The 17,100-nt window shown below is 38.5% G+C and overlaps 1 long non-coding RNA gene across 1 annotated transcript; it reads left to right on the top strand.

Annotated features, from left to right (window-relative positions):
- The first annotated feature begins 10,313 nt into the window (after positions 1-10,313).
- On the top strand, positions 10,314-10,948 carry LOC108242595. Its single transcript, XR_003039641.2, has 3 exons — positions 10,314-10,442; positions 10,512-10,585; positions 10,650-10,948. It is a non-coding gene; the product is annotated as an uncharacterized LOC108242595 (long non-coding RNA).
- Positions 10,949-17,100: the final 6,152 nt, after the last annotated feature.

The raw sequence follows: 17,100 nt of genomic DNA, 5'->3' as shown, positions 1-17,100 counted from the left end.
CCCCCAGCCACTATGGCTGGTGGGCAAAATTTTTAATTTCCACCCCTGGTGTCAATCAAAAGCATAACATTGTGACCATTGTAATCCCTATAAGATGATGTTAATGCAATTTGAATGAGTGACAAAACGTATATAATTGTCATGGTTTGAAGTTGCAACTCATAAAAGGAGACACAAAACTGAGAGACAAGTGAAGATACAGTATAAATACATTTTAATATATAGAGAAAAAACAAAAGTACAGCAAAGGCAGAGAGTCCAAAACAAGATACAGAAGAAAAAAAAATACACTGATCCAACAAATAAAGTTGCAGGAAGAAAAAATAAAAAAATAAATAAATCTACTCATCAAGACTTCACAAAGAACAGCAGGTTACATGAATAGAAAATAAATATATTCCCATGGAAAACTACTGTTGCCACAGCCAGAAGCAGAGAGGAAAATTGTTACAACCTTTAAATGAAATAAAGGGAATGATAACACAACAACCACAAAATTTGACTGAGAAAGTTGGGTAGTGTGTAAAATATTTACATTTATTGGTTTAACACACAAAAAAGCGAAGGTCTTACCAAGTTGTGGGGAAGAGAGTTATTGCAGGTTGTGCCAAATAAAAAACTAATATAACAAAACAGGACCTGACTCGGTTAGTCTATTGAACTTATTCTTCTCTTAAAGATGGACATTTCAGCAGAAACTGGGAAGACTTCTTCCAGCGTTAGCCTTAGTTTCATTATTTTCAGTGAGCTGTTAATTTTGTCACTCATAAATTAGGCAAAAGTATGGTTCAAATATCATTACTAAAACAAAATCCTCAAGTTGTACAACAATTTCAGAGAAAGAATGTCACCGTAACCAGTAGGAGAGGAAAAAAAATGTAAATTTGAAGTATTTTATTTCATTTTTAGCATTGTGATCTGTAGCTGTCAAACAGCTGTTGTGCCCCGTTTGTTCACGTCCACTGAGGAAACAGAGAATCTTTCTCTAAAAACGTTACACTTAAACAATCTAACGAAAAAGTGCGCTGTTTTCTTGTTTGTTCATTTTATTAGTGGAAAAACTGCCAGATCAACATACTTTTTCTGAAAAGTTTCTGAGCTGTGATTTTACTGTCAGGACACTACAAGGCTGATGGAGGAGGGAGAAGGTGAGTGGTTTGTTTTGGTTTGATCATTTACTGTTAGCTGACGCTTAGGACCTGTATTTACTCAAAAATGTTTTGGTGGTTAAAACAGAGTAATAACACTGATCAATACTGCATATTACAATTATAGATCAGTAAGTTTTAAATTCACTGTTAAAAAATTAAAAAATACCATCCAGCTTTAATCTTCATGATGAATACCTTTACTGATCTTACCTCTGTGGGTGTACTGATATGCTTAAATTTTTCTGCTGATTTACTGCCAAAAATGGGAGTACTACATAAAAAAACATGACTCGTAAAGCTTCTGTTTGTCACTAAAAATGTCCCCTGCTGAGAAAAAGAGATGGAGCGGTTACATCCATTTTTGGGCTTCAAAACTTCTGATGTCTGTTATAAAGCTGTAATATGATGTGTTTGTCAGTATCTGCTTACTGAACAGTACTGATTACTGACAGTAAATAAAGATTTTATGTTCAGATGTTCCATTTTTATGTAGTGTTTTTTATTGCTGAGACTTCTACAAGATGAGACAGTAGTGTCATTAAATTGTCTTTGTACTTAATTTTAGGCCAATTTCATCAGTAAACTTCCCAGTAACTGGTGACTGATAGATGTAGGATCATAATATCAGCTGATTGTTGCAGTTGGATTGTTAAATCTTCTGAAATTTAGTACATTTTTCACAAGTTTTGTAAATTTTGTCAATGATGGGAGCGCTGAACCAAAGATGCTCCCCTAAAGCTGTGAAAACAGTAAGGAGCAAAGTGGGCAGAGCAACATAATGACCTCATCTTAAAAAGTTACTTTTCAAAACATATACAAAAAGTGGCACCATCCTACTTACCTTGCGTGTCTAACATAAATAAACTAGCATGTATGTCAGGAAAATCAGGTATAGGTGTAATATTGGAATAGTTGTAACACCACCAGTTTCACAAATCAGGATAAGATACAAGTCATGTGATCATTTCAGTGTCCTCCCACTTCCTCCACAAGATCTTAAGGTGATTGTGCAGTCTGTGTGGCTGTTTTTTTCAAGGATTTTGGCAGAAAAAAATAATAATTTTGAGCTAGAAAAGTATTTTTCTTTAAATTTATGACTGTCTTTTATTTTGTGCTTCTACTATTGCAGATAAACTGTTTGACGTATATGAAGTTAAACTTCAGTTTCTCCAGTAAAACATGGTGCATCTCCCCTTTGCTAACTTAAAGGAGGAGTGAAAAGTGTTTTGAACATCAGCTGAAAGAAAACCATATCATATTCTTGTTGTAACATTTTCAAACAACAATAAATAAATAAGAATTGAATATTGAAAAAGGTACTTGGGTGTTTTGGGCATTTTCTATGACCACCCCTGATGTGTGATGCCCACAGAGCCTCTAAGCTTCACAAGCAATTACCAATTCAACAGTGAGTGGATGAGTACATGTGTAACATGGTTCAGTGTGTTCCAAGTAATTGTTCGAACCAACCAGAAAATCCCATTGTAGTTTAATTTTGCCAGAAGCAGTCCCAACTATTTTTAATTTTAAAAGAAATGCAAATGGAGAGGGGGACGTTGCCAAAGAGAACGAAAGGAAAAAACAAGGCGCTTACCTCCAGCGAGAACGCACTCGTGTCATAAAGGTATGACATCAGGCCTGAGATCAGTTTGTGATTCAGAGCAGTTTGTTATTGATGAAAAAATATAGACAATCAATGAGTGATAAAACAAATGTCATAGTCTGAAACTGCTATTAGTTTACTCGAGTGTGAGAGTGCAGAAGTAATGCTTTGTTACCCTCAAGCACACACGTTTTTAACAAATTAACATCCAGTTAGCATCTAGCTAGAATTGGGTTAGCTTCGAGTTAGCAACGTTAGCTCTCTCCTGCCATCTTTGTGTTGATTTGCAGTGTCGTATATTGATGTTATGACAATGGAATGGGAGAAATCGGTTCCCACCGTTCCACATTCCCAACTCAGTCCTTATGCCCGTTGTTTTGTTGGCTGTGAAGGTCCGTGTGATCATCAGAATCTGAATCTGAAGAGTTTTCATCTGATGGATGGAGATCAAGCCATCAGTTCAGGTTCATATTGGTATGGTTGTTCATCCATTACCTCCACAAAGTCTTCTGGCATTTCTTTATATTCTTCTTCTATTTCCATTAACAAACAATGACACAGTAACCACGTTTTTGATTACTGTGATTGTAAGGGGGAAATATGTTCATATTTGTGACATCTAATCTTCTTTCATTTAGTCCCACACACATATACACATAGCCAGACACAAAATAACCTTTAAGATGAATGTGTATGATTTGAGTTATTTTTCTGTATTGTTATGTTCTCACTCTTGTGTTCTGGTCGTCTTAGTTTTGTGTTCTCATGTGTTTCTCTGTCATCGTTCACCTGCCCTTAGTTCAGTAGCTCTCCACTCAGCCTGACACGCCCATCTACACCTGTCTCTAGTTAGAAATTAGTCACCTGTGTCCACTTCCTCATCCTCTGCCTATATAATCTGGTCGTTGTCACTCATTACTTACAGGTTCATTCCTTTTGGTCTTTCTCTTCAGCTGTTCTTGCCCTAGTGTTCTTTGTTCCATGCCACGGTCAAGCTTTGTTTTTTGTTGGTTTTCTGCTGCCACGTCAGCCTTTTGTTTTCTCGTTTTTGTTAATAAAGTACTTTACTTTTTATATCTTTATGAGTCTGCGTTCTGAGTTTGTCATGCTCGCTCGTTAACAGAATGAGTGTGTTTTAGCATTCTCGACTCTAAAAATACACAAATTCCATTTGTGAGGTACACGCATTCTTAACATGCTCTTTTTCATAACTAAACGGGAAGAAAAATATTTATGTGTTCATGTGTTTGGAAGCTAAAGCCCCATATATATATATTTCTCTCTCACCCATTTTAACATTTTTGCATACACTTACACACACATTCACACACACAGACACACTAAACAAAAGTTTGAAGACTGTAGCTCTGTAATGGAGTAAGTTGTAGGTAATGACATAAAGCATTACAGTTGTACCTGGGCTCTCTACCCCAAACTTACATAATTCCATTTTCCCACCATTTATGAAATATTCACTGACAAATCCAGTCTAATAACTGTTTAATAGACGACTTGACAAAATCCAGACAAAATATATAAAACCTATACAGCCCATTCCACATCATCAACTTGATATGCAGCATATGATTCTCATAAACTAGATGGTGCCGTGAATAGATGCCTTCGTGTATCGGTGCACATTAGCTTGTCTTGTTTTTTTATTTTATCATAAATGAATATGTATATATGTGAGTACGTGAACTAAGTTTAAAATATGCGTGTAGCACAATAACCCCAAAGCAAATTCCTTGTATGTGCAAATGTACTTAGCAACAAACAATTCTGATTCTGATGGAGTCGTGTTGCACAATTCATGTTTTTTTTTTCTATCATCATATCCTACTGCAGTCTGACTGCAGCTTCTTAGTAACAAAAAGCAGGGAATATGGCTTACCAGTGTATTCAAGTTTCTTGACTTATTTTTCAGCTATTTCTCATACTAAAAATTAGAAGAGTGATTAAAAAACTCTAGTCATATGGGAATATTTAACTTAAGTGTCAAATGGCTGTGCCATATATTTATCAGACTGAATGATTAAATTGAAATATATCCCCGCTGCTCCTTGTTTAAACTGATGAGCTTATTGGATAACTGACATACAAAAGGAAGAGTTTATAATCAATTACTAATCCTGTGCTGTGCTATTATCTGGACAGTTCAGTATTCAGTAGTTATAATTGATTCTATGAACAATCTTTGGTTATTTCTGATTTTTTAATTATCACAACAGAACATATGTTTTCCAGGTATTTCTAAACTAAACACAATCTAAGAAAGAGCAGAAGTACACGACTGGGTTTCAGCTCCGTGAAATTCATTGGGATCACCCATCAGCAGCCAGCCTCACCACGTCACGGTGCTAACATTCAGCAAGTAGTGTGGCAGCGAGGCGTTTTATATCAACCGCCACACAGTGCTACGCTGATGCAATTTAGTGTAATCGTCAGTGACATGATCTGACACCAAGTATATACCTTCAAACCTTCTCACCAGATGTTTCACTGCAGCAGCCTCAGCCTTTCACGCTTTCCTCAAGAAACCTGCCAAGTTTGTCTGACAACAGAAGGTGATGGCGGGGAGCACAGGGAGGGATCAGAGAAAGTACAGGGAGTACACCTTGGAGTGTTTCTGTGTTCAAATTAAAGTGTAAAACCTGTAACGATCCCCACAGGCTTTGTAAGCTCAAGCATGTTAACTGTTGCATGAAAAACAGCACTTTTCCAGAAGGGTGTCACAAAGGTAGCTTTTTATCACCCACCACGAAAAGCAGGCAATAGCGTATTTTACTGTGTCTGTGTGTGTGTTTGTCTGTCTGTTAGCAAAGTATCTCATGAACTACTGAATGTATTTTAAAGAAATGGTCAAAAAGTAATCATTGGATGCACATCTACAACTGATCAATCAGATTCAAGATGGCCGTCACAGCTAATCAACCTTAGAAAACATAAAAATGGGTATAACTCAGTCAATTATGCAGATATTGAGCCAAAATATGATGTTGTAGTAGCTGGAAGTCATACCCAATACATACTCTGAGCACTACACATTGAGCAACATCCTTCCTTAAAACTTTGGCTTTAACTGTTGGAGTCAACCCTGGTTGTCTGTTAGCAAAAAATGTCATGAATCACTGGATGAATTTTAATAACACTTTTAGACCGTAATCATTGGCTGTTTATCTACAACTGATTAGCTTTTGAAGTCAAGCCAATTCAGGATGACCATTACAGCTAACTGACCTTTGGAAACACAAAGTATGCTGTAAGTCAGTCAGTTGTATGATGATGTGGTAGTAGCTGAGAGCTGTCTTGAACACATGCTCCAAGTGTTAACAGATTGGAAGGACACCTCATACTTTTGAGTGATATTGCTCATAAAGTTCCTTTTAAGATTTGACCGAAACAGCTCTAGGTCTATCATTTCTCAGCAAGTTATGATTTTAAGTGCAGTGGGCGATACCCATTCCTTCAAGGAATGGTTGGCCTTACTATAAAAGCAGCATTTTTCCTTTTTTAGGAGCACAAAAGGATGAAAACTGTTAATGACCTCTGAAACCTGAGGTGGTCCTCGTCTGTCACAACAACAGATGTCCACCACTCTCATATAGCCACGGTATCAATCATAGTAAATGTGAGCCCTGTTATAATTAAGCTGAAAATTTAATGTTCCTGCAGGAGACTCTGAATAAATCTTAAGTATTTGACATTATGATAAACGGTTTCATTTGTTTATGAGCTGTGAGATGCACTGAGTCCTTTTTATTACAGGTAAGAGACATCGTTGAGAGCACAATAGAGCTGTTGTTGAAAAGCACAATTGGCACACTCCAAACTCAGTTCTGTTGCCTTGATTGAATAAAATGCTGGATTTTTCCCCTCCTATGCACGAAGGTTTGCAGCATTGTGATAGCGTGCTGCATTCTTCAAAACTACACCATTAGTCACGGGATGCCGGTATGACTCATGGCTCGGTCTGACTCAACTGCACCGTTAAATTAAAAAAGGGAAATGTAACTGGAGTTTTTTTTTTTTTCCTAAATAGCTCTGAATAACTTTTTTTTCAATATATCCTTCCTGACATTTTTATTGGCTGCTACTTTCATATATTAAAATGCTTTACCGTGCTATATATTCTGCTGCCTACTTGCTTATAGAAATATTGCAGTTTTATTAAAATACTGTTTATGGGGATATCTTATTTTTCACATATTTATATATTTCCTTAGAAAATCTTTTGTTTGAGAAAGAGCATCCATCGCACCACGTTTCCCCAGATTGTGTGCCTTGATTTGGGTTTCCAGTGTCACGTATCAGTTAGGAATGTGCACCAAATCAATTTTTCACCTGCAGCTGCTGCCCAGCGCGGGCTGATGAGAGTTAGATATGCAGAGGCAGTTGGCGGGGGTCTCATTGCTGACTGATCCGTAGCCATTTCTTCAAAGCTTGGGCTCAGCTTACACATCCCACAGGGCCTGTTTCCTTCTCTGGGTCTTAGATTTAGCTACCTAACAGCAACCTGCTCTGCACACAAGTAAACACAAGAAGAGAAATATATTTTGTTTGCTACATCTGGACTAAACACATTAAATTGATATCTGTAGTATCTCCCGCCACCTTTTAGGTCAGAATTTTAAACTAGGATCGTCTTATTTTGAGAAATGATAAAGTGAGAGTCATTTTGGTCAAACATTGAAAATAATCTTATTTTGAATTGGGTTGACTCAAAAAAATAATCTGTTGTAGATGTACATCCAATGATTATTTTCTAAGAGTATCATTAAAACCTGTCAAGTGGTTCATCAGAAATTTTAGCTATAGAGGCAAAAACAATATTGCCCACCTTTTGCCTCCTAGCAGTGGCAAAAAAACAGCAAATGGGAAACATTTATTGCACTTTATTAGATTAATCTTAATATGAGATGCTAAAACTCAAATTTTTAATCTGATGCTGTAGATTAGGAGTGGGCACTGCTTTTTCCACAGCGTCAAATACAGAACTGGAACTGCTGTGAATGGCCGGACCAACAGGTTAAACTTCATTCTGCCAATTATAAATGTTGAAGTAATGAACAATGAGTAGACATTGTAGCTGAGCAATGCAAATATGAACCAGTCGAACTGAGAATTTTGACTTATTATACACACATGGTAAAATGTGTCTGTAGCCTTTTGTTACAGAAGGAATAACCCACAAAAGTCACTGAAGTAACTTGAAACTGACAAAAGTAATTTAAAAAAAATACTAAAACTTAACTAATGAAAAGCAGGCATTGCTTTTGAATTTTGTTTCACCAAAATTATCTTAAAAATACAGACTAATAAAACTGGCCTTCACAAAAATAATGCTACCCTTAAATTAATATTTTTTGCACAGCCTTTAGAGTTGGTCACTGCAGTCCAGTGATTTGTGTAACTCTGAGACTTCTGCTCCTGTCCACATGTATTTTGTCCCACTCCCCATGAACAAACTGTTCCATGTGTCTCATGTTTGAAGGGTTCCTACTCCAGACTGCATGTTTCAGCTCCTTCCACAGATGTTCAACAGGAATTAGATCAGAACTCAGAGACCACTTCAGAATTGTCCAGTATAGTTTTGTTCTGAGTCATTCTTGGTGTTTTTAGCTGTGTGCTTTGGGTCATTATCCTGTTGGAGGACCCATAACCTGTAACTGAGACCATGCTTTCTGACTCTGTGCAGCACCTTTAGCTCTAGAATGCCAGTGGTGATGGTATGATATGACAATGATGAACCTTAACCTTAGAGTTCACCTCTCTCTTTGGAAGTTGTTCTGGGCTTTGGTTACCATTCGTATTATCCATCTCTTCAATCTGTCATTAATTTTCCTCTAATGTCCACATCCAGGGAAGTTTGCTCCAGTCCTGTGGACCTTAACCTGCTGAATGATCTCTGCAGCTGGAGTCACAGTAACATCCAGCTGCTTGGAGAGTATCTTAGTCTTTCATTTTAACATGCTGCTAAATCATTATCTTTTTAAGCTCCTGAGACAATGCTCAGTCCCTACAGGATTTCGCGGGCATTTTTTGTGATTGTTGCAGGCTAAAATGCCTGATTTCGCTGGGCATTTTCCTAAAAGTTGCGATAAAAAGTTGCAATTTTTTTTTTTACTAAAATCAATAAAAAAAACACAACTTTTAATATATAAACCAAAAATACTTAGTTCTCTAAGATAATTACCAACAAACATTGACATTATCAAAAGGTGCTTTTTTTAAGAACTTTGATAGCTTATAAACTGACATTCATGACCATTTCTGGATTGTCCCTCGTCTGCAGCTCTCCTCACATGTTTTGCAGACACATCTTATGTTCCATAATTACATGAATACACAGCAGGACGTGCAAAACAGCTTCCTCCCACTCTCGTGCAGCTGGGTAGGAAACTGGTTTGCGACCGCAGTGAAGTTAGTTTTAAGTTGGATATTGGATATTCGCGCTCCGTGGAGTTAGCGGCGTCTAGCTCACAGCTGACCCAAAACAGGAACGCTAATGTCGGCTAGCCGTTCTCTGCCGGCCCCTTCTCTCACGTGCGGTGGTTCACTTAGGGACGGCTAGCCGACATTAGCGTTCCTGTTTCGGGTCAGCCGTGAGTTAGATGCCGCTAACTCCGTGGAGCGCGAATATCCAACTTAAAACTAACTTCACTGCGGTGTTTTGCGCGGTCCTTTGCTGAAATCTTTGTGGACAAATGTGAAGCATTAGTGTACATTCTCGCTTTGGTCGCTTCGGTCGCTGCTCCTGCATGCTCCCGGCATTCTGATGCTAATAGGATGTGACGTCACATATCTTCTTCGTGAGTTATTTCGGGTTAAAGTTGCGGGAAAGTTGCAGTGTTTTGGACAAAGTTGCAAAAAGTTGCGATTTCACAGGGTTTGCTTGATTTTGCGTTTGCGTAACAAACTGCACAGTCTGTTTTCATTTTTCACCCTCTAAATAGGCAGATTGACTGAAGTTGACAAGACTGAAGACATGTGATGCTGATTACAGGACTCACTTTAGTCCCTGTGGGCAAATTATCTGCACAATCTTTTCTAGGGGTACCATCCTTTTTGTCAAAGCCAGTTTCATTAGTTCTGAATCTGCTGAACCAAAATTAAAAAGCAATTTCTGACTTTCATTAGTGGATTTTTTCTAGATATTTTGTCATACTTTTGTTAGTTTTCAGTTACTTCAATGACCTTTGTGGGTTTTTCCTTTCTTCAACAAAAGGGTACAAACAAGTTTGTTTACCTTTGTATTTGATAAAAATATGAACAGTCACAAAATAACATTTGTGAAAAATATGTTTTCATTGCACTGGAGTCATGTTTCAAACCTGAGGTAGATGTAAAGGACAGCTGCAGGTTATTGTCAGTAAGAGAGGATCTGTAACTGGATTTGGTGGCTTCTCGTGTAAGGAAAGTTCTCTTCTCAGGGCACAAACAACTTTTTTGATAAACTTCCAATCAGAGAGGAGCATATCACTTTTTACGATTTTGCAAGTGTAGTGGTATAGAAGTATAGTAATTCCACAAATAGTTTCCAGGTGAAGAGTTCCGGTTCTGAGGGTGGGCGTGGTGTATATAAGGGAGCTGAACGCTCATTCAGGATGTGTCGTCTTTGTTTTCCCACTGTGTGGTTTGCGTCCGGTGGACTCTGGCAGCGGAAAGCAACAAATTGCTGGCTGGTGGTAGGTTTTCTCCCTCCCTGCACTTTAGCCGATCGTGGTCAGAAAATCTCAATTAAAGTGTGATTATAGGTAAAAACGCCTCAGCGCTACCCTCTTCCTCGGTCTGCGAGTGTGTGTGTGTGCGCGTGTTTGTGGATCGGCAGGTAAGAGATTAACACTCATTTAAGCTCCGGTTTCTTTTAATTTTAGTGACTAATCCTTTTATAGTCCCCACAGTTGGACCATTGCTGCTCTGTCGGTGTGCGTTTCCCGGATTTGTGCTGATTTGCTCTGCTTTTATCTACGTTCATCTCCCGGATTTTGTACGCCACTGTTTTTGAGGTTTGACTGTGGTGCTGTATCCGCCTGCATTGAAGCGTTTGGGGCGTGGCAGCGGCGCCCATCTCATCTCCCGCTGTGGCGTGACAAGAGGGCCACACCGGGTCCTGATGTTTTAATTTGTTTTGTCTGATTTCTATTTCTTATTTTGTTCACAGCCCCTTGTTTTTCTTTATTTAGCCCGGGCTGATATTCTCGTTTTTATTTAACTGGTTGTGTTTTGTTTCTGTTTGCAGCTCCTGAGGTCCGGTGTTGGTGTTGGTGTGGTGACGGCGTCTCCCCCGTTTGCGTGCTGTGATTCTTGAGTTTGGGTTGTCTCACTGCGTCTGGTGTTAATGGGTTGTTTTGGTTTGCGGTGCTTGGTGGATGTCGTCCCATAGCGCCCCCTCCGGCCGGTAACCTCAGCTGCTGCAGTTTTTTTACTTTCTTTGATTGATTTTGATTCTGTGTCCTTCTTAAAAGAACTAATTTGTTTTAAAATGAACATTTTTTAGGAGAATTTAATAAAACTTCTTTTATAATTGTGAACTGCCTCAGATGTTTTAAATCTTCGCACAACTGAACCTGTGTGCCTCAGACAGGAGGTAATATTCTCTGGGTGAAATTCCCAGAGTGGCGTTGTTGAGCAACCTATTGGAACTAAAATCCCATAAAATCCAAACTTCCGTCTAGTGACGCCACACAAGAATTCCCAAAGCTAGTCTTGACTGCTTTACTCCTGAATGCTCAAACCTTGGTAAAGGTCTTGTTGATTTTACAGTTTGGGCAGTGAAACTTCTGACGTATGTGTCCTTTTGTATTTCTCTGTGTTCAGTTTGACACTGCTAATAATCCTTAAAAACAGTGCTCTGTTTTTCAGACTATGATAAGGCTCAGTGTGTTCGGATTCAGAGCAGACAGACACCAACAAAGTTTTAAGGTTTTTATTGTCATTGAGTGGCTAATAGAGACGCTAGCTCCCAGAACGGCACGCTCTTCGTGCAGCAGGAGAGATCTCCGGGCAGGTAAGACCACTGGGGACAGTGGGCAGAGAAATGGGAGATCTTTCGGAGAAGGTAGCAGGTTAACGGGCGAGTCCAGAGACAGTTGAAGGGTCAAAGCCGGGAGGTCAGAAAGCAGAAGCCAAATCCAAATCGATACGAACCAAGGGGCAAAGTCCAGAGAGCAGAAACGAGGTTGCAGGCAAGGAGCGGGCAAGGAGCGGGCAAGGAGCGGTCGAGGGTCTAGGAATCAGGCATGGACATGGAGAAACCGTTTGACATCTACTTGGCAAACCGTTCAATAATCTGGCACTGAGGAAAGTGGAGAGTGAGCTTAAGTAGGGCCAGGAGCAGGTGAACATGATCAGGCTGATTGCTGTGGCATGAAACCAGGAGGCGTGGCAGGAACAGAAAGGCTGTGACAGGAAGCGTGGCAGGAACAGAAAAACTGTGACAGACTAAGCATACTGATTTACTTTTAACTTCAATAAATAAAAACTTAGAAGTCCATACCTTGTTAAAACACTACATTCTGTTTTGGACTTCATTTTTTTTAATATGTGCTGATATGACAGGAACTCAAATCTCTAAAACTGTGTTTAGCAGTGATACTGCAAGGCTGAAGAAAAAGCCACCTTGCTTTTAAAATAAAACTACTGCAAAAGCCAGTTTCAAAATAAAATAGACATTTTGGGTTTGTGTGTCGAATGATTTATATTTGATTTCTGATTTCTATTGACATGCAGTGGGCCAGATGTAGCCCGCAGGCCGTAAGATGCCCAGTTGTGATAGTATAGGAGCATCTCATCAGAGACCTGACAGCAGCTGTTGCAGGATGAAGCAGATGTATCTCTGTTCATATGTTTTATTTTTCAGCTCCTTCTTTCCACAGAAAGTCTGGACAAAAATCTCATCACCTATTAAAACTTATTCAGCACTTGTCATGATCAGCTTTAGGCACATGGATGAACATTCATAATCAAATGGCGGTTAGATGTTACAGGAATTTGGTGATAAATTATAGTACAACATGATCTAATGCCAGCCTATTATAATGTATTCTATAATTCAAAAACTAAGGAGATTTTTACATTTTCTCGAACGGGACACTGCTGACACTGGCTGACTAAGCATGTGTGTGTGCACTGTACTGTGTGTGTAGGTGTGTGTGTGTGTGTGTGATGAAGAGGAGGTCTGCTTCTATTTCTGTACTGCCATTTAGTGTAAAAAGGACAAAAAATATGAACTGGTGAGGCACAATTAGTGATCTATAGATTATGTTGGTATGAGAAACAGCAATTATTTCTAATTAAATGACCAAACAAATACAACAAAATGCTTTCTTGATTACTCTTCACAGTGACATTTCAGTGAGACAATATTAATATGTTCTTCCTGAGAACAAAATGCTGAGCTGCAGCCAAACTCAGGCACATCTCTGAACTGAAGCTGTCAGCAACTTTTCCTGCTACATGACACACTAAACCTCTGTAACCGAGTTCATGGCAAGTGTAATTACACATCATTTATTCTCTTTTTATGTGATCCTAATTAATACATCAAGTGGCAAAGATAAGTAAGAAATTTCTAAGGAATTTTTAAAGGGTGCCAGTGCAGTGACTGCCCTAAATTCCAACATCAATTTTGAAATGCTCTAAGCTAAAAAAAATACCTGCACTTTGATACATGAACTGTATGAGAAATGTAAAGACAACGGAGATCTAATGAAATCTTAAAGCTGCTCCCAGTGGTTCCTTATGGTCACCATGGTAACTGCACACCTGTGTCTGTCACTCCCTGACTGACAAGTTAACGAGGGGCAGATAGAAGCAGATTGAAAAGTGAACCTCAATCAAACAGTCGCTGTGCAAAAACTATAAATCAAATCTCAAAGATTCTTGAATTGTGAGCAGCAGAGGTCTTTGATAGTGACCCATGTGAACGTAAATGTTTCTACTGTGCTTTATGCAAGAAATATGAGAAATTTAAAAAACATTCCATCACTTCTAGTTTTAAAGAGAATACACTGAGCTAAAGAGTAGCTGAAGCCTAAGGAAGATTGGTGTGAACTCTCTGCATTATGTGGGAAGTTTTGGTGTCAATCTAAGTAGAGATGGTTGCCAAAGTTAATCAGTTTTAGTCATCAACAAAATGGCTGTAACTTAGTCAGATTTTTAGATATCACACTAAAATTTGCTTTGGTGATAGCTGGGAGTCATTCACAAGCATGTTCTGGGTGTTACCACATTTTGCAAGATTACACAATATTTTATGAGACTGCACATAAAATGTCTTACAAAGTTTGACCAAAATGGTTCAAATTTTGTACCCTCTCATTATAGGATGATCTTAGTTTAAAATCCTGGCATCAAGGAATCTAGATACTGTTTTTTAAAATAAATTCAATTTCATAAATGTATCCATTTTTGTTCCACCTCTTTTTAAAAGGGTGCCTGACAATGCCAAATATTTTTAGACTTAAATTCTGTAATTCGGCACTGTGGTGCTGCCGTCCCAGCAGCTTTCCAGTTTTTAGCATTTTTTTTAGCTCTTTTAATGTCTTCTTTCTCAGTTTCCCCTACTTTTTCTATTTTTCTGTTGTGTGTGGATACTTTTAAGACTGCAACCAGGAGTTTTCTTACTTATTCAAGAGTGGAGCTGCTGGCTCTGAAAAGAATGGGACGAGATGCAATATGACAACCCATCCTGGCAGAGTTGAGAAGGAGACCCAGGGGCTGCAAGGCTGGGGCTAAGCTAAAAGCTAAGAAAGAGGACAACCGGAGGCACTTCAGACCATCAGTTCCCTCTGAGCTGTCCACACTGAACAACCATGAGAGCAGCTTGTTTATTTTTACTGAGACGTGGCTAACCCACCTCATACCGGACGCTAATGTGGACCTGCTGGGATTCACTGCTGTGAGCTGACAGAGATACCAAAGCATGTGGGAAAACAAGGGTGAGGGACTCATCATGTACTTTACAAACCATTTGTGTAACCCAGGACATATATTGGTAAAGGCGGGTTTGTGCTGTTGGGACTTTGAGCTGAGAGCCATTATCCTGCAGCTATATCATCTGCCAAGGGAGTTTTGTCACATGATCGTTATCTGTGTTTACATCCCTCCGAGAATGGACGCATCCACTGCATGTAAGAAGATTCACTCTATCACTACAAGGCTGCAGACAAAGCACCCTGAGGCATGTAAGATCATTTATGTGGACTTTAATCTTCCAATGTTGAACTGTTGGTTGCTTTTCATCAGGTTGTGGATTGTCCAACAAGAAACAACAGGACAATGGACTTATTGTATGCTCATGTGAGGGATGCATGCAGTGTCATCCCCCTCCCCTCTCTAGGGAAGTCTAATCAACAACCAACCTAGTCCACCTATAACCAAAATACACCCCCCTGGTTTCAAAGGCAGAACCACCTTCTGCACCATCAGAAGGTGGTTCCCTGAGGGACTGCTACAACACCACAGTCTGGGACAAGCTGATCAACCTGAATTGTGAGGACATAAAGGGCATGACACATTGTCTGACAGATTATCTTAACTTCTGTGCAGACATGGTCTCCCCTGCTAAGACTGTATGGTGTTGACTAAATGGCTTGCACTTATATAGCGCTTTATCTAGTCCAAGGACTGCAAAGTGCTTTACACTACAGTCATTCACCCATTCATCCACACATTCACACACTGATAATAACTAATAACAATAGATAGGAACTGGTTATAAAGTATTATTTTTGAATAACCAATTATTTATAACTATTATTTATATCACAGATGCCTAATCCAGTTGGTAAATAGTTTATGCTTTCATGGCAACTTGGTTAAAGAAACACCTTTACAATGAGTTTATTATTTTCACAGATACATTAATTTAAAGTGCTTCTTAGTCTGTAGATATTGTGCTTTTCCTGTGTCACAGAGAAACCCACAGTGGTGAGCAGTATGAGGAAGTACTGAGTGTTGCCCAAGGACTCCTCATGGACAGGCTGGAGATTGACCTAACGACCCTCTGATTGGTGGACATTTGCCCAGTCAACTGAAAATAAGCTGCCTGATTGGAATCTGGAGGCCATTTCAACAATGCAGGGTCTGTGTTGTTGCTCAATCTCTTTCTGAGCAGTTTTTGATGCTGCTGAGAATAATGTTCTATTGAAGGATGATTGATCTACAACAGTGTTGCTGAATTGAATTCAACTGAAGTGAATTATACAATGTCATTGGAGAGGGTTTGACATTTTCTCCACATAAAGTAAAGACGTGCTTTTGGTTTAGGTCCTATAATTCTTCCAGTATTTTCTTTGTTTTAACATATTGTCTTCCATAAATATATATAGATTACAATAAATTAGATTCCAGTCCATCAGTTCACATAAAACAATAATCTCTGGAATTAAAATATCACAAAAACATCCAGGAGCAGTTCCACAATGTTCCAAACATTAGCATCAACATGACAAAGAAGGAAATATTATTACCGTAACCGTATTATCATAACAACTCTGTATCTCACTATCATTAAAGACAGAACACAAATAATCATTTTTAAACAAATGTTGACAGCTTAGCATTCCTTGAAGGAATGCATATCGCCCACTGCTTTTCATATCAGAGTTTTAGACTAAGATCATCTTATGTTAGGAAATGACAAGTTACCGTCATTTTGGTCAAACCATTAACATACCTTTCATAAGCAATGTCATGCGACGTTGCAAGATTTCATGCCCAGAGTATGTGTTATGAGCGACTCTTCGATCAAATCAATTTTGAGTTCAATATCTGTACAACTGACACAGTTATCACCATTTTTGTCTTTTAAAAGGTCTGTTGGCTGTGACAACTATCTTGAATTAGATTGATTCCAAAGTTAATCACTTATAGAGGTACATGCTATGACTATTTTCTGAAGGTTTCAATAAAATTTATCCAGTAGTTCATGATATATTTTGCTAACAAACAGGCAGAGTTGAGTTTAAATGATGGCAAAATTTTAAACAAAGATCTATAAGGACAATTTTGTGCTTCCAAGTTCAGTCAGTTGTAAAGGTACAGCCAATGACTGCAAATTTTATTCAAATATATCCACTGGTTCTTGAGATAGACATAAACAACAACAATATTGTATGCCTTCACCTTTTAAAAGTCAACACTAATAATTAAAGTTTTTGTCAGTCGTTTTTGACAAAAAACAGGATTTTAGCCTTATGAGCAGTACCAAAACCAGTCACGAACACAAAGTAAAAAGGTACGTGGTTTTATTTCCAGGTGATGTGTATATATATATATATATATATATATATATATATATATATATATATATATATATATATACACACACACACACACACA

Source organism: Kryptolebias marmoratus, linkage group LG14 (assembly GCF_001649575.2).
Source record: "Kryptolebias marmoratus isolate JLee-2015 linkage group LG14, ASM164957v2, whole genome shotgun sequence".
NCBI classification, from domain to species: Eukaryota; Metazoa; Chordata; class Actinopteri; order Cyprinodontiformes; family Rivulidae; genus Kryptolebias; species Kryptolebias marmoratus.
This window is presented reverse-complemented; position numbering and strand designations above follow the sequence as displayed.